Below are 8397 nucleotides of genomic sequence, written 5' to 3' on the forward strand. Positions count from 1 at the left end.
ACCGCCTCTGGGTACCGAGTCACGTAATCGACCATGACCAATATGTACTTATGGCCACGGTTCGAGGGTTCCAAGAGTCCTACAAGGTCTACCCCATCCTATCAAAGGGAATGTCAACTAGGGGTATTGGAACAAGAGGAGCCTGGTCCCTCCTAGGTATCTGACGTGTCTGGCATTCCGGGCAGGACTGACAGAAATGTTGGACCTCCTCATTAATTCCGGGCCAATAGAAACGGAGCTTTATCCTCTCCAGGGTTTTTTCGGCCCCGAGATGGGCACCTAGGAGGTGGGCATGAGCTAGTTCGCAAACCTCCCGCCAGAAGGTACGCGGTACTAGCAACATTTTCCGTACCTCGCCCTCATGACTCGCAACTCGATACAACAGATCATTCTCCAGAACAAAGTAGGGCTCCTGTGGTATGGGACTGTTCGCCGAGAGGTTGCCAAGGGAAACAATAGCATTCCGGGCAAACTTCAGGGAGTCATCATTCCACTGTTCCCTTTTAAATGAAGCAGGCGTAGACCTAAATTAATGGTCCATGCTGTCTAAAGGATCCTGTTGCTCGGGGGAAACAATGGTTCCTCGGCTCGTGCCCTCACCAGCGGATACTTCCAGGTCAGGGTCCGTCACCTGTGAATCTTCCCCCCGGCGGTCTACATCATCATTGTTTGCCTGCGTGCACGGTGTGGGAGTTGCGCCCATGCATAACTAGACTCAGCAAGGCTACAGGAGTGGTTGTTATTCTACCGCTATTACTCTGTGACCAGTCGTGTCCGAAAATCACCGGAAAAGGGGGCTCAGGTAACACAGCGATCGACAACCGACTTAAGTCCCATTTCCAGGAAATGTAACACTTTGTGGAGCGATACGATCTGGTCTTACCATGCACGCAATTGACCTGAAACTGCTGGGGTAGCCACTTTTGCGGCAGAACATAACAGCGAGCCACAATGGTTATGTTGCTGCCGGAATCAAATAGTGCCACTAATGAGTGTCCGTTCACCAACACCACTCCCGCATTAGGGATCGCCAAGGGATTGTACAGAATACAGTACCTTTCAGCGGTGGCCCAACTGCAGTCCATAGGCTCCACGTTCAAAGGGCAGGTTGGCAAAAGAAAAGGCTTTTCTCTGGGCTTCACCGGAGCTTCCGCAGCGCGGCGAGTGGGCTTGAGGTTAACGACATGTCCCTGTCGGGCCCCGCGAGCCGACCTTTCCGGGTCCCCGGTTCAGTGTACCGCGAGCTGACGCTCTAGGATGTCCAGGAGACCCTTCATGTCCTTAAATGGATGCCGTCGGACCTGCTGGGCGAGATAACTGGGCATGGCATTAACTAGCCCCTCTCACGCCACTTGTTCTACTACTTTACGAGCCTGGGGACCCTCAGGCTGTACCCAGCGTCCCATCTTGCCCCAGAATTCAAACGCTTGCGCTCGGGCAGAACGATCGGGGTCGAACTGCCAGTTACGCCACTCGCTCGCCTGCTGGTCCGACGTAATGCCGTAGCAACTTAGGATCTCCGCTTTCGGGGAGGTCGTAATAGGCCCGCTGCGTGGCACCCTTTAGATAAGGTGCCAAGATGGACGCCAACTCGACCCACTGCCACTTGTTCCAGGTGGCCGTCCTCTCAAAGATGCCCAGATAGGACTCGATGTCGTCCGCCTCTGTTAGCAGAACGATCGGAGAAGGTGGAGGTCGGGGTGGGTCCGGTCTTACCGTCTCTGCCGTGGCCAATCGTGCTTGGTCTCTTCTAGTTCCCGCTTTGTTGCGGCCTGCTCGAGCTGTAGGGACTGGATCTGAGCTGCCATCCCTGATAGTACAGTATTGAGGTTCTGTCCTTCTGACATTTTGGACATTTCTCAATCCTACTGACTACGCCACTGTAAAAGAAAGACAAACGAGCATAAAGGTTTGGGTTTCTGGCCCCATATACTGTAGAAAAATAATTGCAATATGAAAAAAATTGTCAAAGTCAGTACACCATTGCACCATACAGATGACAACAAAAATAGCGGAGTGGGGAATATTTATGAAGAGGGACCGGAAGTAGAGAGAGAGGTATGCTGGGAAGGAGCCGAGATGGATGGTGGGATTGCTGACGTCACCAGGAGTTGACAGAGGAAGGGCGGAAGTGGCGATGCGTGGTTAGTGAGTCAGGCAGATTCATGGCGGCGGTGCATCTTTCTTTCTGCAGGAAATAAAGAGAGAAAGGTTAGTACCCCGCCATTCCCTTCTGGCATACGAGTTTACGATAACGTTTAGGTCCGTCCACGGCCCCCTACTCGCACGTGCGTGACAATGTGTTTACACTATTTGTTATGCAGAGGGAATTGGCTTGCACCATTGTTTTCACTGATTGCCATGTTGATCTATGCAGAAATTGAAGTATATATATATTTCTGGGAAAAGGCGAATAAAGAGAACAGAGAAGTATGGTCTGAGACTTGGGACTGCTGTCTGTTTCTTTTATGCTTTACACCAGATCACTGTGGCTACACCCTGTAGCAACAGTGGCTTGTACCTGGCCCAGGTTCCCCTAGGCCTGAGGTCAATAACGTATATATAACATCCAACGTCTGTCTGTCTGTATGTCTGTCCGCTTTTCACGAGAGAACTACTTCACGGATTTAGATTACGTTTTTTTTTCTGTAGTTTGCATGTACAGGTAGTCCCCAGGTTACGGACATCCGACCTATGACTTACGAATGGGGCCGTGTGATGCATGCACCTCAATAACTGCTGCTCCGTCATCTTCGGCCTGGGGACGCTGCAAGCGGTGGCTGGATGGAGTCTGGAAGGGGGGACGATTTCGCTGCTCATACAGTGTAGTGTCCCTCGGATGCTTCTGGCAGCAAGCGGTGACCCGTGGTCCATAGTCACCAGGGCCACAGCTATCACTTGTGTGGAGGACGGAGGCTTGATGAGGTGGTTCGCTGCCCGCCCACTATGCCGCCGCAGCTACTGCTCCTGACTGGACGCATAGCTGGATGAAGTGGAGGGGGGCATTTCACTGCCCGCCTACCACACACGGCTGCCCCGTTCATTCTTGGTGGGCGGCTGGTGATGCTGCAAGCGGTAACCCGGTTATGGGTGAATGGGGTGGCAGGGGGTAGCATTGTAGTGTGCCTCGAAATGCTGCCTGTTGAATGTGGGGGCGATTCACTACCCGCACCGTATTCGTTCTCGGTGGGCGGACACTGAAGGCAGCACACTGTAGTGGAGGTGACTGTGTGGTGGGCGGGTGGTGAACCCCCCCTCGCCACTCCAAGTCATTCTCAATCGCAAGCCTGCTTGTACTGTTACGCACATAGCAGGAAGTTCTCTCTCGTCAGTACACCAGACGTGTTGACGACGGGTGCCTTCCTGCTGTGATAGCGTGGACAGTGCTGTGCAGAAGAGCTCATCTTAACCTTTTGTCTTCACCCTTCAAGAATGTCTCTGAAATACAAATCTGATGCAAGTGCTGGTGATACAGTAAAGAAGAGAAAAACCATCACAATGGAAAATAAAGTAGAAATAATAAAACGGTCAGAGAGAGGTGAAACTCCATCATTCATTGGCAGAGCACTTGATTACAGTCGCTCAACAATAGCATTTATTCAAATAATGTACCTGTTGTGACTTACATACAAATTCAACTTAAGAACAAACCTAGAGTCCCTATCTCGTACGTAACCCGGGGACTGCCTGTAGTATCATAGTTCACTTGCGGTTCCGATTTAAAAGCGTGAATCTGAGAGACATGCAGCGGGCCGAGGGCAGGGGAGGTGGGACCCTCCTCACTCACGCGCCAGCCTCGGGGCGTATCTTACGTCCGCTTAGCTAGCAAACGAGAGAACTACTTAACGGGGTTAGATCAGGTTTTTTTCTAGAATTTGCTTGAACATTCTGGTTGATTTTGCGACTTCTCACATTTATTTATTTATTTAAAAGCAACATCAAGGCTGACCAAAGTGCTGTACAATAAAAAAAAAGAATACCCAACATATCAGACACACAAAACCAAAGGGTAAATGAAACAGAAACACATAAACATATAAGAACTAAAACGATTCTTAATAAAAAGTATACAGATAGCCAACATATCATACTGAGTTAAAAGCCAGAGAGTAAATAGGATTTAAAGGCAGCTAGCGAAGGAGCCGGCCTAACGTGCAACGGCAAATCGTTCCAGAGTTTTGGGGCTGCAACTGAAAAGGCTCGATCACCTCGGATCCACCACGGATTTGCATCATGTCTTGGGAACACGTAAAAGCGTCTGGTCTGCTGACCTGAGAGAGCGAGACAGACGTACGTAAGGGTGCAACAGCTCAGACAAATAAAGTGGGGCACGACCATTAAAACATTTAAAAACAAATACAAGGATCTTCAAATGGATTCAAAAACAAACTGGAAGCCCATGAAGGGAAGCCAAAATCGGGGTAACATGCTCATGCTTTCTTGCGCCAGTTAAAAATCGAGCAGCAGCATTTTGTACCAGCTGCAGGCGAGCAATGGAAGGCTGGCTCATTCCAAAAAGAAGCGCATTGCAGTAATCGAGAGGAGATGTTATAAAAGCATGTATCGCTATTTCAAGGTTGCGCTTAGACAAAACAGGCTTGATTATTGACAGCCGCCTCAACTGGAAAAAGCAGGAATTTACCACTGCGTTCACATGGCTGTCAAGTTTTAAAGTGGAATCCATTTTCACACCTAAATTTGTGATCATGGATTTCTCAAATTTAGCCACAGTAGAAAGGTCGATGCAGGGGGTCCCGCTGGTGCTATTGGGTCTAAATAGCATGACTTCTGTCTTGTTCTCATTATAATTTAGCAAATGTAATGCCATCCAACTCCTTATATCAATAAGGCGGTCAAGCAGGGGCTGGACAGAACATGGACTTTGGCGCATCAGAGGTAAATAAACCTGACAGTCATCTGCATAAAGATGAAAGGAAATACCTTGTTTCCGAAAAATAGCGCCGAGTGGCAGCAGAAGAGGTCCGAGGATGGAGCCTTGTGGTACCCCACAGGGGAGGGCAACAGAGGTGGAAGTAAAATCATCAATGCTGACGCAAAAACTTCTTTCTGAGAGATCTGACCTAAACCATTGGAGAACCGAACCTGTGATTCCCACCCACTGCTCCAGCCTGGAGATGAGGATCTCATGGTCTGTCCCATCGTGTCAAAGGCAGCTGTTAAATCCAAAAGCATAAGTAGCACACATCACGCTAAGAATCAGAGTTCGCTTACGGGAGCGACATATTCGCGCTGAGGTGAAACAGGCCGTGTGCAGAGGGGAGGGGGAAGCGTGACGTCAGGAGCGAGGAGCTGGGCGGGACCCTCCTCGCTGTCCTGTTTCACTGCTGCGTGGGCGGAGCCGCGGGGGACGGCTAGTTTTTAATAATGAAGGTTTTAAGAATATCACCGTACTCTTGGCAGTACTGCTTCTTCCTCTGCTGTTATAACAATTTTTTATTTTTTTTGAATAATTTGACACCCTTAACCCCCCTTCTCCTTCTGTAGACCTTTCTTAGTTTTTGTTGAAATCGACAAATTCTCAAACATATAATCTTCACTGACACTGCTGTTTGAGTGACCCCTGAGTGATAGTTTTTAAGTTCCTTTTTATCAAAATGTTGAAAAAAAGTCGAAAGATTGCTGGTCCAGTCAGATTGTTTTTCTGGAAATATAAAATACCAGTAATGGTGCACTGAACAATAACGTGCAGTGAATGCACTTGTCTTATAGTTTTCAAACTCTTTCTTTGTACGTTTATCATTCGTCTGCTCAGAGGTCGATACGCTTGCTGCTTCTTTTCTCCACCCTAGCAGCCCACTTCTTCTCTTCTTTCGTCGGCATCTTTTCTATTAAAACTGATTAGGTCAGTGTTTGTGTTGCCATTACTTAGTACGTTTTCTTTCATTTTTCACTTAAGCTGGCACTTAAGTCTTCAAACTGCCTCAAGAATGATTTAAGATATGAAGAGGTAGGGGAAGTGATGGCGAAGGTGGTAGGGAATGAGAACGGCACCCGTACACATGGCCACCTTGCTGGCCGCTGCCGAGAGTTGATTCTACAATAAAATAAAATTAAATTAAAAAGTGGAATAACCTTGGAGGTCAATCACCACCCAGAAAGCGGATAGCAGACGTCACGTAGCCTAGTATATGTGTACCAAATTTCAGGTCAATCGTACAAACGGTCTGCGAGCTGCAGGGGATTTAAACTCCTGGACAGACAAACGGACAGTCACGGTAGCGTATTATAGAAGAAGACTAGCTGTGCTACCAATCTAAGACGGACTGGCATCTATCAGAGTAGACCTCGATGTGTTCAGTGTTTATATTTGTAGTGCGCCATCAATTGGAGTGAATTTTGTAATGCATGTAGTAATAAAATGAATTGCGTGTGTCATTCCAACGTTTGTAGTAATAAATGCTTTACTACCACTGTTTGAGATGCACCGTCTGTTGGATTAACAAATGCAATGCATCTGTCTCTGTTGTGCCCTCTATAATATTTAGAACAAAGACCCAGTTCTCTGAGAGACAATAATCTGGGGAAACGGAAAGGTGTTCCGAGGCTGCTGGCAGGGTGAAAAATGTCCTCTTCTGGAAAGGAAGGCGAAGCGTATGGGAGATGGAAGCTAGAAAGTGCTGTGGAAATCAGGAGGACGGCGCCAAGTTATGTAGCTGAGGTGGCTGAGGTGGGATATGGTGGACCCTGACTGACCGAACAACCATCATGGAAAACAGGTTCCTACTTTTCATTTAATTTTATGTCTATGTGCCTATTTTTTGCCATAATGACTATAAAATTCTCTGCTTATACAAAGTAAAATTGTTACCTGGAGGTGCTTTATTGTCCTGTTTAATGAAGTGCGCCTTAGACACGGCGCTCTTGCCACTAATTTTCATATCACATATTGCATCAGAAGCACATTCTTTACTTAAGGTTCAACAATAACAACAACAAAAAAAAATGTTCCACTTTCATAAAGGGATAAGTGTCTGTGCATCTGTGTGTCCATCCAGTTGCTATGTCTTTGTCGTTCCAACAGATGGTGCATTACAAACATTAGTAGGTATAAAATTTTTTAAAAATGCATTGCATTTGGCATTCCAACAGATGGCACAGCACAAACACTTGTAGTAAAAAATACATTGAATTTGTCATTCCAACAGATGGCGCATCACAAACGCTTGTAGTAATAAAATAAATTGCATTTGTTGTCACAAACACTTGTAGTAATAAAATGCATTGCATTTGTCATTCCAACAGATGGTGTATCACAAACATTTCTCTCTATTATAAAAAAAAATCTTGGGTGTGACAAGACGTGATTGCCTCAGAGACACTTTCACATCTCACGAGACAAGTCATGCCAAGTGATGTAACCACGCCCGGGTCCAGAAGCCCCTCGAGACAAGAGCTTATGCAAAGAGATTTGGAAAGTCCTGCATGGTTATGTCAGACACATTTCTTGTAGAGAGAAGGAAACAATTTTCAGTCGTGGGCAGTTATACATTGTGTTGTCACGATGTAAGTCCAAACATGGAATCAAAATTCAATCCGATGTTGATGAAAAGGTAAAAGTGAAATAAGATTAAATATATGGACATAGGTGATATGATAGAAGTGCGACGCTCGAGATGCAGATCATGCAGCACGACAGCAGCAGCAGCAGCAATCCAGCACGTGATTGAGCAAAGAGGAGGTAAAAAAAAAAAAAAAATTGTATTTGTTTCCCATTGTATTACCTTTTAAGAGGGGGTTTCAGAGGAGTGACCACATCTCCTTGGGTACGTTCAGCCCCTCTTCACAACGCGAGCAGCACAGACGCGAAGTGGCTGGTGTGTGGGTAAGCAAAGCGAGTAGGGGGCAAAGCCCCCTTGTGTAGTAATAAAATGCATTGCATTTGCCATTCCAACAGATGGTGCATCACAAACATTTTCAGTGATGCATTTTATTATGACATGCATTACAAAATACACTCCAGTAGATGGCGTTCTGCAAATGTTAACACTGAGGTCTGCGTTGATTATTTTATTTTTTTATATACTGTAGTGCCTTTTCAAACGGTACTTCATCCCAAGGTGATTTACAAGTTCCATGATTGAGTACAATTGTTTTAGATTTACATTTGGGATGTGCAGCAGGGGTGCATACGTGAACAGGCAGGTAGTACAGCGCAGTGCTTAAGGTTTTGGACTTCAAACCCTGAGGTTTTGGGTTCAAATCCCACCCCTGACACATTGTCACCCTGAGCAAGTCACTTCACCTGCCTGGGCTCCAACTTGAAAAACAAAAGAAATGGAACCGATTGTATCTCAAATGTTGCAAATTGATAGTGTTGGCCAAATAAATACACTTGTGCCATGCGGTGGGCTTTTGAGGGGCGCCCAGGTGCAGGCG

The 8397-nt window shown here is 46.7% G+C and overlaps 1 long non-coding RNA gene across 1 annotated transcript; it reads right to left on the reverse strand.

Moving 5' to 3' along the window:
* Positions 1–1906: 1906 nt before the first annotated feature.
* LOC120537793 lies at positions 1907–5281 on the reverse strand. Its single transcript, XR_005635390.1, has 2 exons — positions 4942–5281; positions 1907–2188 (listed from the first exon to the last, which is right to left on the reverse strand). It is a non-coding gene; the product is annotated as an uncharacterized LOC120537793 (long non-coding RNA).
* Between the last annotated feature and the right edge of the window lie 3116 nt (positions 5282–8397).

The sequence above is a fragment of the Polypterus senegalus genome, chromosome 10 (assembly GCF_016835505.1).
Source record: "Polypterus senegalus isolate Bchr_013 chromosome 10, ASM1683550v1, whole genome shotgun sequence".
Taxonomy (NCBI): Eukaryota; Metazoa; Chordata; class Cladistia; order Polypteriformes; family Polypteridae; genus Polypterus; species Polypterus senegalus.